The 17,431-nt window shown below is 39.2% G+C and overlaps 1 long non-coding RNA gene across 1 annotated transcript; it reads right to left on the bottom strand.

The window, feature by feature from the left end:
- Positions 1 to 1,220: 1,220 nt before the first annotated feature.
- Positions 1,221 to 6,164, bottom strand: LOC134789566 (uncharacterized). Its single transcript, XR_010144095.1, has 3 exons — positions 6,077 to 6,164; positions 5,640 to 5,733; positions 1,221 to 1,350 (listed from the first exon to the last, which is right to left on the bottom strand). It is a non-coding gene; the product is annotated as an uncharacterized LOC134789566 (long non-coding RNA).
- Positions 6,165 to 17,431: the final 11,267 nt, after the last annotated feature.

The raw sequence follows: 17,431 nt of genomic DNA, 5'->3' as shown, positions 1-17,431 counted from the left end.
CGCACTACACCGCCACGGTAGATGTAACATTGCACGAAACGCGTTGTTGTACTGTACTCGGAGTCTGTTGAACGATCGTTTCGTGAAATGGTACCACAGCTGACTAGTGTAGAACGCCTGACAGTATGCCTTGAACAGAGTAATTTTGGCTTGGTCAGAACAGTGAGCAAACCGACCCGCCAACATGTTGCTTCTCATCGCTATGGCCCGCCGCTGTCTTTCGAGATCGTCATCGTCTTTTAGTCTGTCTGTCAAAACGTGTCCCAGATACTTAAAACTATTAACAATTTTTAATTCTGTCCCGTTTAGCCTAACGGGTGGAACGTTATCTGGGCCCTTATCATATTTAAAAACAATTAATTCTGATTTTTTTACATTATATTTTAGTCCATGAGTTGCAGCATAACGCTCACATATCGAAACTAGTAATCTAAGACCCGTGATAGAGGGGCTCAACAGCACCATATCGTCCGCGACTATACTTGCCTTGTGTGTTGGTGACATTGACACGATTGTCAGCATCGTAATTAAGCGAGTCAGCGAGTAATTAAGATAAAGCGCTTGAAACTCAATCTAAGTTCAGTCTAACTACGCTATATACAGAGCTTGCCGCCTCGCCTGGCGGAAGGAAGTAGGGACATGTACGTGATTGCTATTGTGCCATCCTGTGGCAAATTCTACGACTTACACTACAACAGGCGTTGCGAGGGCGACAAAGACATCAGAGTAAACTGAGGGCGAGCGCTTAAACGATACTAGGTAAGTAGAAATTGGTTCTGAAATACGAAATAAATACGCCACTGCAATCTGCAGTTAAACGTGTGTGTTACTGCTATGATGGAGACGAAACTAAACTAACCACTTCAAAGCCATCAACCTGGTTAAGATACAGAACATATACTTACTTATGTACCTACTTAAGGAAATATAAACATGCCTACTTACTTACAAATAAACAATAATAGCCATGAACCTTTTATTGCGCAAAACACATTTGAAATGATAATTTCAAAATATTATATTCAGTACTAACAAATATCGTTGCACTCGCACCATATTGACGAGAAAAGGTGACTTGGGTCGAATAGTAATATTGTCCCTGCAAGCAGCCGCAGCTATGTGTCGCGTCAGCCATCGTCATGAGTTCAGAGTCGGTTTGTCTGGCACGTAGGTAGCCGTCACTTGTTGATGTGAGGTGTGATGTGCACGAGCTACGCCCAGCCCGTACAGGCGGCGAGGCATTCCCTCTCGGTTGCAAAGTTGTTCTCATCGACCGGTAAGGAGCAGCGAGACGGGTCGGTCCACCAGTGCCACGCCACGCAGCGCTGCCCGCCCCAGTCGAAGATGTATCTGTGGGCCCGATTCGGATTTTGAAATAGACATCTATTAGATATCTTTTAGACTTCACCAAGATACGATAACGATATGTTTAACATCCAACCTGTCAAATATGACATTTGCGCGATTCTGGAGATACTCTTGAACGATTTCCTCAGGATATGACTTAGAGATCCAATTCACATCTAATAGATATCTTACGCTATCTAACGTAAAAGTGACATTGGTTGCCCGAATTGCGCTGCAAAAGAGAACTAGTTGATATCTAAACTATAACGTATCTAGAATGGATCTAGTACGTGTCGTCTCTTGTGAATATCTTGAAGTTCGAATACGGCAGTGTAATTATCCGACAGCCTCATCATCAATTATCTACGGAAAGGATTATTTTACCTCTTTGACTGTCAAAGACGTCAGCTGATGCGCGCGGCTACAACCCAATATCAACCTTCGTGCATTCCGACAAGGTTTATGATGACTCGCCGCTCGTCACGACAGGCGTGTCGTTCAATGCGTTGATGGATCACTAACGGCAGCTACCTGATCCCGCGCTACAGTCAACGGTAAAAATATGGGTATACAAATCATCTCAAAAATATGTCCCATAACTCTTATGTCAGTGAATTAAGAACTATGGGACATATTTTTGAGTAAGTTGTCTACACCCATATTTTTACCGTTGACTGTACAACGCGAAAATGGTAACAGTAGACCAGGAGACGATGTCAAAGATCGTTGATGATTGAGACCATTTTTGGAGTAGCAGAATGGGATCTGGTAGCTGCCCCTAGTGCCTCTTTACTAAAATCCAACTTTTATACACTTGATCTGCAATAATATCTTGCACACAGAAGCGTGAAAAAGCCGTGTCAATTTATTCTATTTTTGCACGCTTTCGTTGCACTCGCACCATATTGACGAGAATCCGATAATCCCGAATTGCAGGTTACTGGGTTAACAGCAAGACAGCTGACTATTGTAGCAGATATTATTATTAGGCACGATACGTTCTTTACAAAAGTTTCTTTAACAAACGAGGATTAATTCTGATTATGAAGTCAAACAGCCGCCTGGAGATCCAAAATCAATTTTTGCTCAAAATTTTGGTCCATACATTTTGCAAGAGAAGAGGTACACATTTTTGTACACTGGGTCTTTAGAGGAATGTGTTTAATGTATTTTCACCTCAGCAGCACGAACAAGGGTACTTTGCTTCTTAAAAACAGTGGGCAAAATGCGATTTTGCTCACCGAGTGAGACAAAATGACATTCAAGTGACCTTTATAGTCAATGTCATTTGTCAATGTCAACACTGAGAGAAAAGACCGCCTGAATTCAGAAGGAATTTCCTTCCTTTTTGACTCAGTGGGTAATCTACCTTCTAGAAAGGAAGGAAATGGTTGTTTATTTTACCATCCAAATTTTCCAAGATGGAAGGTAATCATAATCTTCTTTTACCCACTGAGTCAAAAAGGAAGGTAATTTGTTGGAAGGTAATTCTAATGGACGGTAAAATCAGGAAGGTAACTACCTTCTAAATTTACCCACTGAGTTAAAAAGGTAGGTAATTTATTGGAAGGTAATTCTAATGGACGGTAAAATCAGGAAGGTTATTACCTTCTAAATTTACCCACTGTGTCAAAAAGGACGGTAATTTATTGGAAGGTAATACTAATGGATGGTAAAATCAAGAAGGTTATTACCTTCTAAATTTACCCACTGAGTCAAAAAGGTAGGTAATTTATTGGAAGGTAATTCTTATGGACGGTAAAATCAAGAAGGTTATTACCTTCTAAATTTACCCACTGAGTCTAAAAGGAAGGTAATTTATTGGAAGGTAATTCTAATGGACGGTAAAATTAGGAAGGTATTATTACCTTCTAAATATAGCTTTGGTAGGTAAGGTAAGGACGGAAGATAAGGACGGTAAGGTAAGGGCGTCCGTTGGCCCAAAGTTTACCGAATACACTAGCCGAGCTTATCCGGCTCGAAGGACCATGTAAAAAGGCCTAAAAATAAAAGCACTCTTGTTGACTATACAATAATGTAATAAATTCAATAGAGGTACAACTGTTCTAAAAGCTTGACAATATTTAGTACCGGCCAGACCTTATGTTTCTCGGAAAAATCTTAACACCGCGAACTAGGATTTTCAACACACGGTACAGCGACATCTAGCAGGAAATTTGACAACTAAAATTTACTTTTCGGTCGGTTTTTTCTCTCAATTACCTTCTATTTAAAAATCCTACCTAATTAGTTGGTATAACTTAGAAGGTATCCCAAAATTCCGTCTAGTTATTTAGGGTTGGCTTGGACGGTAACAACAAATTCCTCTTGAAGTTGTACCTCCTAAAATGTTACCGACTAAAATCCCTTTTACATTAGAAGGAAAATTTCATGTTCCTACTGAATTTTGGAAGGTAATCAATACCTCCAGGTTTGATCGGTAGTAAGTTCCATCTAGTTTTGTGCCTTTCCTTCAAAGATTACCTACTGTTTCAAAAACATTCCTAAATAGAAGAATTGTTATGGACGTTATCAAGAACAAGAAGTTCCTTCTGACACTGTACCTTCTAAAAGTGTACCGTCTAAATCTTAACCTCAATTTTAAATTACCTTCCGATTTGATCGGAGGGAAAGTAGATTTTTTGCGAGGTAAGAAACTAGAAGGAACAATTCGGAAGGTCATGTCGGTTTTTTCTCTCAATTACCTTCCGTTTAAACACTCTACCTAATTAGTTGGTAAAAGTTAAAAGGTATCCCAAAATTCCGTCTAGTTTTTTAGGGTTGGCTTGGATACAACAAATTCCACCAGAAGGTACCTTCTAAAATGTTACCGACTAAAATCCCTTTTATATTGGAAGGAAAATATCGTGTTCCTGCCGAATTTTGGAAGGTAATCAATACCTCCCGGTTTGATCGGTAGTAATAGGAGGGAAAATGAGTTTTTTTTGGTAGGTTAGGCACTTAGAAGGAAATATTCGGAAGGTTTTTCCTCAATTACCTTCCGTTAGAAACACTACCAAATTAGTGGGTAAAAGCTAGAAGGTATCTGAAAATTCCGTCTATTTTTTTAAGTTTCCTTCCGGCATTACCTGCCGTTTCAAAAACCCACTAAAGTAGAAGGATTGGTATGGACGGTGAAAACAAGTTCCTTCTGAAACTTACCTCCTAAAATGTTACCTTTTAAAATTTCCTTCTAACTTGGAAGGAAATTTTCGTGATCCTACCAAATTTTGGGGGGTAATTAATTACCATCCGGTTTGGTCGGTAGCATTCGGAGGGAAAGTTGATTTTTTTTGGTAGGTAAGGCATTTAGAAGGAAGAATTCGGAAGGTCAAGCGGGTTTTTTCTGTCAGTGAACATGCGAGGTCTAATACAAGTTCGAAATACTGGGGTTCTATTATCTCTGTCCCTTTCACACTGTTAAATAAATAAATAAATAAATATTATAGGACATTCTTACACAGATTGACTAAGTCCCACAGTAAGCTCAAGAAGGCTTGTGTTGTGGGTACTCAGACAACGATATATATAATATACAAATACTTAAATACATAGAAAACACCCATGACTCCGGAACAAATATCTGTATCATCATACAAATAAATGCCCTTACTGGGATTCGAACCCAGGACCATCGGCTTCGCAGGCAGGGTCACTACCCACTAGGCCAGACCGGTTAGCAAAAAGAAACAGGCAAAAAAAAGTTCAAACGACATTCAACGGTATATTGACGGTTTATAATAGACCCCGAAAAACTACAGAACGCATCGTTCCAAACCACGTACGAGTATGAATTCTTAATAATTAATTAATAAAAATAATGTTTAAGATTTGATAAAAACTTATAAAAATGAACTCAAAAAATACACGGTATTAAGAAGGATTACATTTTTCAAGTTGTCTAATAGGTATGTTCTCACTGCTCAGGTGAAAACTTTTGTGTACTACACGAGATCAAAGTTATTTACATCTCGTGCGCTTTTGAGTCCCTTACTACGCTCAAGATTCTAAATTATAGAATCTTTCGCTTGCACGGGACTCAAAATAAGCACTCGAAGAAATATCAAACTTTGATCTCTTGTTGTACAAATAACTATTGTATTTAAATGTGGCATCCCGCCCCGCGACATTCATCTTAGCATGTTTTTTAAATTAAATATGCTGGCCTTGGATTTAAGCAATTTATATAGTCACGGAAGGTTTATTAAGGATATTTTATCGCAACGCGGTTGCCTGGCTACCTACCTAAATATAATTTACTTACTTGAATTACCTGTAACTATGTAATTTACCTAATGACGTGGTCGGATTCTCGCTGCCAAGTCCCGTATTCCAAATGGCAGTGTTTGTTTTTGGTCGGCATCTGCCTGCATTGGGCTTCCGACACTAAACAATAATAAGATAATTATATAATTATAATCAAACAAACTCATTAGAGCATTCGTTCGTTATTAATTCGCCCATTACTTGTGACCGCAAAATTGACATTTACAAACAAAGACACGACGAAGTGCTCCTGAGAAGATCTTATTTAGTAATAAAGTTTGCGAATGATCAGCGAACTGTGACGGCGATAATTAAGTTGCTATACTTAATTATGTCAGATAACAGTGGGGACAATGGTTATGCGAGACTAGATGAAAAATACTTTTTTATCGTGACACGATAGAATAAATGTCAAAAGTACAACCATCAACATTTAAAATAATAATGAATAAGTAGTACGTACCTCTGGCCTCTGAGTATAGCGTGACGCCTGCGAGTAAGATAACGGCCAGAACCTTTGACATTGCGCGAGTTGTGAGTGGACTGGTCTCTCCGCGCCGCCATTTGCGGCCAACTACTTACAACGCTATATCATTACGTTTCCTACCTATAATGATTATTTTGACTGTATGACTGGCTCAAATCAACATACAGATATCTTCTATATTATGTATGTATAAACGTAGTTATTGTGAATAGTGAATTATTCTCAACAGTGTGTACCTACTAACTTCACACATATTTAGTTTTTGTTTTGTTTTGGTGACCAATAAAGAATATTTGTACAGTCAGTATTAAAAGTAACGGATCGGACTACGCTTTTATCCATTCTACGCATTCTAGTCTACGCATCCATTCTTTAACAGCTTAACAAAACGAGACCTGTTTCTACAATGTAGATTACCTAATTAGACTGTAATAGATACTTTTTAACGCGATTTGATTTATCTCTATTTGGAAAAGTATTCCCGGGAGGCAGATACTTTCGGCACGTTGTTTCATCCGCTAGTATTGATGCTGACTGTACCTATTTTAATTATTGTAAAACCCCTAAATCGTTTTAGTCACCATTACCTCAATGTCTGAATCATGCTGTCTCGCTTCAATAAAAAATATCAAAGTGACAATTCTTAGTTCCATAAACTAAATAAGATAATGAAAGCTTGTATTATCAATTAATAATCAGAATCCACTTATCGTTTCCTTCTGGGATTCAAATTCCAGTTAACAAGGGAATGTCAGTCGGGGCAGTAAAGTTACCTACCGACCGATTATGCGTTTGTTTTACCGAGATAAATCCATCGCTTGTCCCAACTTTCAGCGCCTCTTAAAACAATCTGAGAGAGCTTTCTTGGGCAAACCAGGAGGCTAATTCGAACTCGAACATGTCGGATTTTTTATTACTTAAGTTAAGTAAATGATATATTTTTTTCGCTCCCGCCAATACCATGTATATGTCATAGTCAATGTACGAACAATACTTACGAACAAAATGTATGCGCGCAACAAGTGATATCACTAAAATGTTATTATCAAAATGTACGTCCGAGTTGGCGTTCAGATTTACCTACTTTGACCTCTGATGACCCGATAACTGACCTCCATTCAAGTAATATTCGGATTTGGAATGCAGCAGCAACGTTACTGCTACCGCGTTGACACGGTTGATGTCAGTGTCATCAATTTGTTTGATGAATTGCGTTGTCGTGCCGCATTAGAACTATCAATCTGTTACTCAATTTATCAAAGAAATCGACAACGACATCTCTCATTTCCCGCTGCCGCAAAGTTGCACCAGCAACGCTGCAATAGTGACGCTGCTGCAGTAGCCATCTTAATGTGCTGCTCAGTCAGGGTAGTGTTGTATTGTGAATTATACGAGTACAGTCATAATCTTACAGGAATGAGGTTGTTTCATCGAAATGTCAACTCGGTATCATTGCCGAGTTATCGGTGGTATTGTGGTGTTGCCTATCTCTAACTATACGAGTAGAATACGTAAATACATTAACCGAGATCTACTCGGAGCCAGACATTAGACAGTTACCAAGTTTGAACGAGTTTCTTGAGAGCTTGCTTGCATGAGCTCTACAATAATGTTGTTGGGTGGGACACTTAGGACAGCCTGCTGGAGTCAGGCTTTCATTAGCGCGCTCTAATGTTCTAAATGGATTTCATCTGCGTTAATAAAAACCATTTTATTTTAGACTATCACAATTAAATGTAGCTATTTAATTTTAAGCAATTCGTTTTTATAGATTAATGTTTCAAACGATGTAATTAATTATGTTTCAATATTCTTGGTACCTATATGTACTTTACTTATTTACTGCCATATTAAGAAATAGGTAGTACACCATAAGTGTGAAAGTAACTATGTTTGTCTGTTACCTTAACTAGGTACTTCACAGATCTTTCCAAAACGTTGCATGTAGCCCCTGCACGCCTGCATTTTGCATGTATCGTTGCTTTAAGCCCTGAGGATGCACTTTAATTTTATATTCTCCTTTTGGGGGAAGGGAAGGGATGTGACATAGACGGGTTCCCACATGGATGAACACGAGGGTGGGTGAAGCTAGTAAGTGTACCATAAAAAAAACCGGGCAAGTGCGAGTCGGACTCGCGCACGAAGGGTTCCGTACCATAATGCAAAAAAAAAACAAAAAAAAACGGTCACCCATCCAAGTACTGACCACTCCCGACTAGCGATTGCAAATCCGTGAACATTTTTCAAATCCGGATTTTCGGATTTTGGTTTGACCGAAATCCGAAGTTCGGATTCAATCCGGATTTTAAGAAAGGAATATGTGGCATAAAGGCAAAGTGAAACAAACAATCAAATTAAGTTGTTTTTATTAAAAATAAAAATAAACAATGCGTACACTGCTACGCCAATAACAAAATCTTTAAAAAATAATAAAAACAAAATACATACGTACACTCCCAAGTAACAAAAGGTTCTATAACTAAGGCATTTTATCACCAAACAGTGATATAGTAGGCCTATAATGGTAACCATTGTGACTGCTTGTACTATAAAGGTGTTTAACAAAGCGTTTTGTTTCTATAAGATTAAAGACCTTTTAAGTAATTTTTCTCTTAGAACGCTTATAGGATCATACAAAAGAATCTTTAAAGTGCTGCACTGTAATAGATATGCAAAAAGCGATTATGGTACTATTTAATACTATAGACGACTTTACTGATGCTTTTATGTACCTATTTTGCACTAATAATGCGTCAAAGTAACTTTTATAGTAGTAGTATTGTAGCAGTATCGTAAACACTATTAGAGGATCAATCTGCACTATCTGCACGACCATTACGTAACGTTTTAGCTTTTTAAAAGCTCTCTTAACATCGCTATAAGGCTAGAAGAGTTCTCTAAAAGTCATGAAAGTTTTTCTATAGTGCTATATAGTACCATAAAAGTTACCTGGTACCTACGTTGCTAAATAACTTAAATCGTAACTTAAAAAATGGCTGCTGTTTTCTGCCATAATAGCACATTAGCGGCACGGCTGGAGCTTATGTGTACTATAGCAGCCACAGTTGGAACAAGTCCTTATTTTATTAATTTTAATTTAATTAAAACATGAAAATTATGAGAGCGCATTGTCAAATTTGAAATCAGCATAATGATTCTATCGATACACTTATTTTCGCATGTACAATGTACCGGCATAGTAACGGTCCACAAATGCTTTTTAGTACATCCTTTTTATTACCTAAATACAAATGTCACTTCAAGAAACAATGGCGAATGAACTTATTTAATATTTTATGCACCTACGACGCAAGTATGATAAAAAAGATCACTGGAATCGTTTACGGTGCAAAATAGCACTATAAACATGTTTCATTGGTTACTTTTATAATTCCAAATTGCGACATAAACGTTGCAGACAGCACTATTTTAGTACTAAAGAGCGTTTCTCGTCACTTTTACATTTCAACCATAGAGCTGATTTATCACCGTGAGTGCCTTTATGTAATGTTTATAGAATAAATCAGTGATAAAACTAGGGCCTATCTGGGGTTTTGTAAACGTTTACAACACCAATATAGTGCTAATCATGAACACTAATTAGCACGCTCCAAAACGTTCTCAGGACTTTTATAGTACCAAATTGTGTTACTTCGGCTACTACGCCAATAAAAAAAGCGGACGCGGGGCAAGCATACAGATGCGAGCGAGTGCGCGACGCGCAATGCCCGGCTGGCAATAGCTCTCCAGCGTTACCGCTTCATGTGCACCGCTTTTTATTTCGCATTAGCATTAATTTTGAGCAAATTAGTACTGGTGGGAAAAAATCCGAAAAACCGGTTTTTTCTTTTCAAAATCCGAATTTTAAAACGGATTTTCAAACGCTCCGAAATCCGGATTTTTGAACTTCGAATAATCCGGATTGCAATCACTACTCCCGACGTTGCTTAACTTTGGTCAAAAATCACGTTTGTTGTATGGGAGCCCCATTTAAATCTTTATTTTATTCTGTTTTTAGTATTTGTTGTTATAGCGGCAACAGAAATACATCATCTGTGAAAATTTCAACTGTCTAGCTATCACGGTTCGTGAGATACAGCCTGGTGACAGACGGACGGACGGACGGACGGACGGACGGACGGACGGACGGACGGACGGACAGCGAAGTCTTAGTAATAGGGTCCCGTTTTACCCTTTGGGTACGGAACCCTAAAAACGCCCAGCAATTCAGCTTCTTAAGGATTTTTTTTTTAACTTATGGATTTTTAGTTTCGGTTGCGTGTGAATTAAATACCTACTACACTCTGACTGCTGAAAAGCAGCAGAAGTAAAAATTACTGTAATGAGTCATTCAAAATTATTTTAAGACAACTTTATTGTTAAGAAGATAAGAACGTGTGGTGATTATTTTGAACACTTGGGTCGCTCAATCACTTCTACTGCTAGCATGTGCAGGATGTTAAATCTGGCGTAAAGGAAACTATGATGAGTCCATATGAAGAGTATATTGTCGAGGATTAGGCACTGATACAAATTTAGTCTGGTTAGCAGCAAGGTCGAAACGAATGTGACGGCATCACGCACGCGAACAAAAGCTGTATATTTATTCAAACATTTAAACTTGTTCCACGTGCGTTTATGCAGTTACCTATGAAACAAGATTCTTTAAGTTTACGAAGACACTTTCCAACACTGGCCCTTAAACCAAAGCAATCTTGTTTAAACACACAAACACAAAACTTAAATAGTGACTTACACTTCACTATAACATTAAATTAACAAAAACATATGCACTGAACTTTCGCTACACCTTATTAACAAAGTTCAGTTATTCACATTATGAATTGTTATTCAATAAATGTTTATAAAATAAACAAGTCTTTTAATTTCATGTAATCACTATCATGTTTGACTAAACCAACAAATAACCATGATGGTAATTACATTAAGTACACAATTATTACATAGAATACATAGTTAAATGTATTTACCTATGACAGTAATGTGAGCTGTCTCACAAATTTACTGTGTTTAACTTTACACAACGCTTTCGTCAGTATATCTGCCAACATATCATTAGTATTTAGATACTCAATGGTAATCTTATTACTATTTACAAGTTCTCTAATAAAATGATGCCGTATATCGATATGTTTGGTCCTAGCATGATGTAAAGAGCTCCTACACAATTTTAGCGCTGACTGATTGTCATTGAAAATTGTCGGTACAATTTCTTTATTTATAATTTCTTTCAGAAATGTACTAATAAACAAACCCTCTTTACAAGAATTAGACAAAGAGTAGTATTCGGCTTCGGTAGAGCTAAGGCTAACTGTTTTTTGCTTGCGACTTTCCCAAGTAACTACTGACTCACCTATTTTAAAAACATAGCCCGTGTACGACCGGCGGTCCACGTCGTCACTGCCCCAGTCTGCATCCGCATATCCTGTGATATCCAGCTGCTGCTTGCCTTTCTTAAAAGTCAAACGGAGATCCAAGGTACCTTTCAAGTAGCGCAGGACTCTTTTGGCTGCTTTCCAGTGGGTCTCTGTAAATGATTCATTAAATTGACTCAAGTAGCTAACTGCGTATGCGATGTCTGGTCGGGTACAGATAGCAATATACATAAGAGAACCTACAAGACCTCTATAATCATAGGTATCATCTCTTTGATTGCCCCTAGGTAACTTAAGTCCAGTTTCCATGGGAGTAGGCGAACACTTACACTCTTCCATTTTATATTTCTTCAGCACCATCGCGATATAACTCGATTGATCGAGAGTAATTTTGTTTTCATCTCTACACAATCTCATACCTAACACCTGATGAGCTGGCCCTAGATCTGTCATATCAAATTCCTTCATTAATTTGACTTTGACATCTAGCTTATCACGTTCATCACCTGTCGAAAACAATATTATATCATCAACATACAGAGCAATAATTATAAACGACCCCTTCAGTCGCTGAAAATAAACACAAGGCTCAGATGATGACTTATTGAACTTCAACTTACTGCATAGAACATGATCAATCTTCTCGTACCATGCCTTTGAGGCTTGTTTCAACCCGTAAATAGCTTTATTTAATTTGTAGACCTTACTTTCTTGACCTTTAACTATAAAGCCTTCCGGTTGTTCCATGAACACAGTTTCCTTCAAGTCACCGTTGAGAAATGCTGTTTTTACATCAAGATGTTCAATCTTCATACCGTACTCAACCGCTAAGGCTAACAAAGTACGTATAGTGGAGTATCTGACAACCGGTGAATACGTCTCCTCATAGTCTATTCCATATTGCTGCGTGAAGCCTTTAGCTACCAGGCGTGCCCTATATTTGAGTAGTTCACCGTTCAATCCACGTTTCACTTTGAACACCCACTTGCATTTGACAGGTTTTTGTGACTCTCGTCGATCTGTCAGTGTCCAACACTCGTTCTTAATAAATGAGTTGTACTCACAAGACATTGCTTCCCTCCAATTGTCAGCATCTGGACCACTCAGTGCTTCTCGTACAGTCCGTGGAGCATCTGGATCGCACGTGCCCGCTAGGAATCCAAAATGTGGTGAACCCGATGAACTGTCATATTCCGAAGTATCCGTACTCTCCTCCTCTGGAATATAAAAGTTGCATCGGCCGGATCATCACATTCACTAGAGCTAGACGAATCATTTATTGTGATCGTACTCGTTCGATCGCTCGTACTCTGAGAATTTTGTGTTAAATTGGCATCATCAGACGTACCGCTCACTACCGATATCGCTGGTTGTACAGAAGTTGGGTTCGACAATTCGATTACAACATTTTTATTTCCATTATTTTCAATTTGTGGAAATATTTCAATTGACTCAATGACATTGTCAATGTCATCACTTGATACTTTTTTAATGAACGTATTTTCTAAGAAGGTTACATCTCTGGCTTTGATGCATTTTGTTGGTTGTTCCGGGTCCAAGAGTCTATAACCCTTTGTATGCTCACAATACCCAACAAAAATGTACTTTTTGCATTTCGGATCTAATTTTGAACGCTTCAAAGTCATCGCATAAGCCACAGAACCAAAGATACGTAAATGACTTAGAGATACCTTTTTGCCACTCCACTTTTCCTCAGGAGTGCTCCCCAGTACAGCTTTCGTAGGACAGCGGTTTTTGACGTAGACTGCCGTGTTAACGGCCTCCGCCCAGAATTCGTTGCTTAGGCCCGCATCTTGCAGCATGCATCTTGCAGCCTGCATCACGGTCCTGTTCGCGCGTTCTGCGACCCCGTTCTGAGCAGCAGAGCCAGGAACAGTGGTTTGATGCACGATGCCATTGCTCTTGAGATACGCCTGAAAAGCAGAACTGGTGTATTCTCCTCCGTTGTCGCTATGTAGCGATTTTATCTTTTTACCTGTCTGGTTCTCCACTAAAGCCTTAAATTCTTTGAACCTATCAAATACTTCACCTTTATTAGTTAAAAAGTACACAAACGTCTTTCTAGAATAGTCATCTATGAAAAGCATGAAATACCTTGCACCGCTGAATGAGGGAGATGGTAGCGGCCCACAGACGTCTGTATGTACTAAACCCAGGACCTCTTTAGCCCTGTTGTGAGATTTCTTAGGAAAGGGGACCCTACTTGCCTTACCTAGTACACACGCTACACACGTTTCAAAATCTCTACTATCATATGATATACCAGAAGCCATACCTTTTTTCAAAACTTCCATGCTTCTTCTGTTAAGATGCGATAGACGACGATGCCAAACCTTCTCTGAAGCTACAGATACAGTTTCGTCGCTAGTAACCGCACGCTTGTCCTCCACTGCTGCATTGGCCATCTGTTTGTTCTGTAAAGGAACATTAGAACACGCCCCCACAGTGTCAAGGACATAAACATCATTTTTCAAAGTAGCTGTCGCTGCAATAACCCCATTATCTAATATTTCGCAACTATCGGATTCGAATACTATCTTAAAGCCTTTCTTTGCCATGGCGCTTACCGACAATAAGTTAGCTACTAAATTAGGTACATAATACACATCACTTATAGTCTTTACAGTGCCAATACGTTGTTCCACTTGAACATTACCTCGCCCGGCCGTAAATAGTTTATCTCCGTTAGCTACAGTCACTTGCAACGATTTCTCTGACTTCATGTCACTCATCATGTTCACATCTCGACAAAGATGACTCGCCGATCCACTGTCCACGTACCAAAGATCACTTTCCACGTTCACCGACAGCGCCGTGAGTAGAGCCTTTGCCGACGACGTTCCTTTGCTACTTTTCTTTTTGTTCAACATCGGACAATCTTTCTTGAAATGTCCAGTCCTCTTACATACATAACACCTGGGCAGCTTTCTCGCGGCCGCCAGAGCCGTAACTCCGTCTCCGTCGCGCTTGCTGTCCTCACGTCGCATCCTCTCCTGTAGCAGCTTCGCCGATACAACTTCGCTAGATAATTTGGCAGTTGACGAGTTCTCAATAGCCATGATTAGGGTCGTAGTCCTCAGGAAGTCCGCTCAGCATGATGACCGCAACAAAGTCATCCTCCAACCCAGCACCAATATCCTGCAGTTGTTGTGCGACATCCGTGATTTTGTTTATGTATTTCTCCATACTCTGACAATCCGTTAACTTTGTGCTAAACAAAGTTCGCAACAGGCCTAGTCTCCGACATAATCCCTTATCTTCATAAGCTTTCTGAAGACTCGTCCATGCTTTGTGTGCCGAGGTCACGTTCCTTATGTGTACGAAGGCCGTCGATTGCACGGACAATGCAATGCGTGCGAGCGCTTTCTGGCCCTTTTTCACATCTTCCGGTTTTTTATCGTCAACCTCTTTTTCCACAAAATCCCAAAGATCTTCATGAACTAACACCATCTTCATCATAAATTTCCACGATGAATAGTTTTCCATTCCTTTTAGTTTTTCCATCACGAGTGGAGATGAGGAACTTGTACTGGACGCCATTACTACCGGCAACCGTATTAACTATTTTCGCTTTTTACGCTCGAAATCCGTTTTGATTTTTATTGAAAACGCGCAGGCCCATGACCTGTTAAATCTGGCGTAAAGGAAACTATGATGAGTCCATATGAAGAGTATATTGTCGAGGATTAGGCACTGATACAAATTTAGTCTGGTTAGCAGCAAGGTCGAAACGAATGTGACGGCATCACGCACGCGAACAAAAGCTGTATATTTATTCAAACATTTAAACTTGTTCCACGTGCGTTTATGCAGTTACCTATGAAACAAGATTCTTTAAGTTTACGAAGACACTTTCCAACAAACAATTCGTTTTTATAGATTAATGTTTCAAACGATGTAATTAATTATGTTTCAATATTCTTGGTACCTATATGTACTTTACTTATTTACTGCCATATTAAGAAATAGGTAGTACACCATAAGTGTGAAAGTAACTATGTTTGTCTGTTACCTTAACTAGGTACTTCACAGATCTTTCCAAAACGTTGCATGTAGCCCCTGCACGCCTGCATTTTGCATGTATCGTTGCTTTAAGCCCTGAGGATGCACTTTAATTTTATATTCTCCTTTTGGGGGAAGGGAAGGGATGTGACATAGACGGGTTCCCACATGGATGAACACGAGGGTGGGTGAAGCTAGTAAGTGTACCATAAAAAAAACCGGGCAAGTGCGAGTCGGACTCGCGCACGAAGGGTTCCGTACCATAATGCAAAAAAAAAAACAAAAAAAAACGGTCACCCATCCAAGTACTGACCACTCCCGACGTTGCTTAACTTTGGTCAAAAATCACGTTTGTTGTATGGGAGCCCCATTTAAATCTTTATTTTATTCTGTTTTTAGTATTTGTTGTTATAGCGGCAACAGAAATACATCATCTGTGAAAATTTCAACTGTCTAGCTATCACGGTTCGTGAGATACAGCCTGGTGACAGACGGACGGACGGACGGACGGACGGACGGACGGACGGACGGACGGACAGCGAAGTCTTAGTAATAGGGTCCCGTTTTACCCTTTGGGTACGGAACCCTAAAAACGCCCAGCAATTCAGCTTCTTAAGGATTTTTTTTTTAACTTATGGATTTTTAGTTTCGGTTGCGTGTGAATTAAATACCTACTACACTCTGACTGCTGAAAAGCAGCAGAAGTAAAAATTACTGTAATGAGTCATTCAAAATTATTTTAAGACAACTTTATTGTTAAGAAGATAAGAACGTGTGGTGATTATTTTGAACACTTGGGTCGCTCAATCACTTCTACTGCTAGCATGTGCAGGAAACAACTGAGAACTGTAGGTACGTACTGTCGGTGAGCACGTCCTGTTTCCGTATTTGTCAAACGCCCGCGGCGTGTCGGCTGCTTGCATGTAACTTAACTTCTTCGCCTTAGGCGATCTTCACATTAGAATCGGATCCTCGTTCAGCACACCGCTCTGCTTTGTGAGCAGGACACCGCTATACACGTGCATAGCGCTGTCGCGCCCACACACAGGAGCGGCTTGCTTACCGCGATTAGCGTTTGGCTGCGTTTCCAACAGAAATGTGCGAGGATGCGTAGCGAGGGATATGTTTGTTAAGAACCAATAGAATCCTGATCTTTATTTACCTATCCTCGATCAGCACAGCTCTAGTGGGCTACATTCTATTGGTTCCTAACAAATACATTCCTTGCTACGTATCCTGTCACATCTCTGGCGGAGCGGAGACGCAGCCGTATTAACACGAGGGCGGACGGCCGCAGCCCGCAGCCCGCAGCCCGCGGCACGGCACGGCATCAGTTTGCACTAATTGCACTTGGTGCAACTTGGATTGAGTTTGCGTGCGTGTACTCGCTGCTTTATCTTAATTACTCCTGTTTGATTGCGGCTTATCTCTAAATACTGTCTTGTAATTTGGCTTTAAATTGTGTTACGCTTCAGTTGAGTAAACTTCATTTGAAGTAAGTAATTGAATATTTTATTTATAAACGGCGGGGGCGGCCGGCGGCTATTTTTAAATCTGCAAATCAGAAACCGATGACTAAAATTATCACTGAATGGTTTTGTTGACGAAAAGTAAATTAGAAAATCCGATTCGGTTTTTAAATAAAACTTTTCATTTAAAGTATTCGATGAACTGACAGTTTATTGATTAAAATTGTATAATAATTGGTTTTTAAACTAAACTCTTAACCAAATTTCACTTTTCAACGAAATTGCGAAATTTATTCATAGGTAGGTACATTTCTTTAATATGAACATTATTTTTAAAACAGCAAATAATATTAATCAGTAACTGTTGATATTTAAGTAAATACAAATATGACGTACGATTGCCCCACTTTATCTTTAGCACTTTATCTTTTCTTTTTCTTTAT

The sequence above is a fragment of the Cydia splendana genome, chromosome 4 (assembly GCF_910591565.1).
Source record: "Cydia splendana chromosome 4, ilCydSple1.2, whole genome shotgun sequence".
Classification (NCBI taxonomy): domain Eukaryota; kingdom Metazoa; phylum Arthropoda; class Insecta; order Lepidoptera; family Tortricidae; genus Cydia; species Cydia splendana.
The sequence above is the reverse complement of the archived record's forward strand: the minus strand, read 5'-3'. Positions and strand labels throughout refer to the sequence as shown.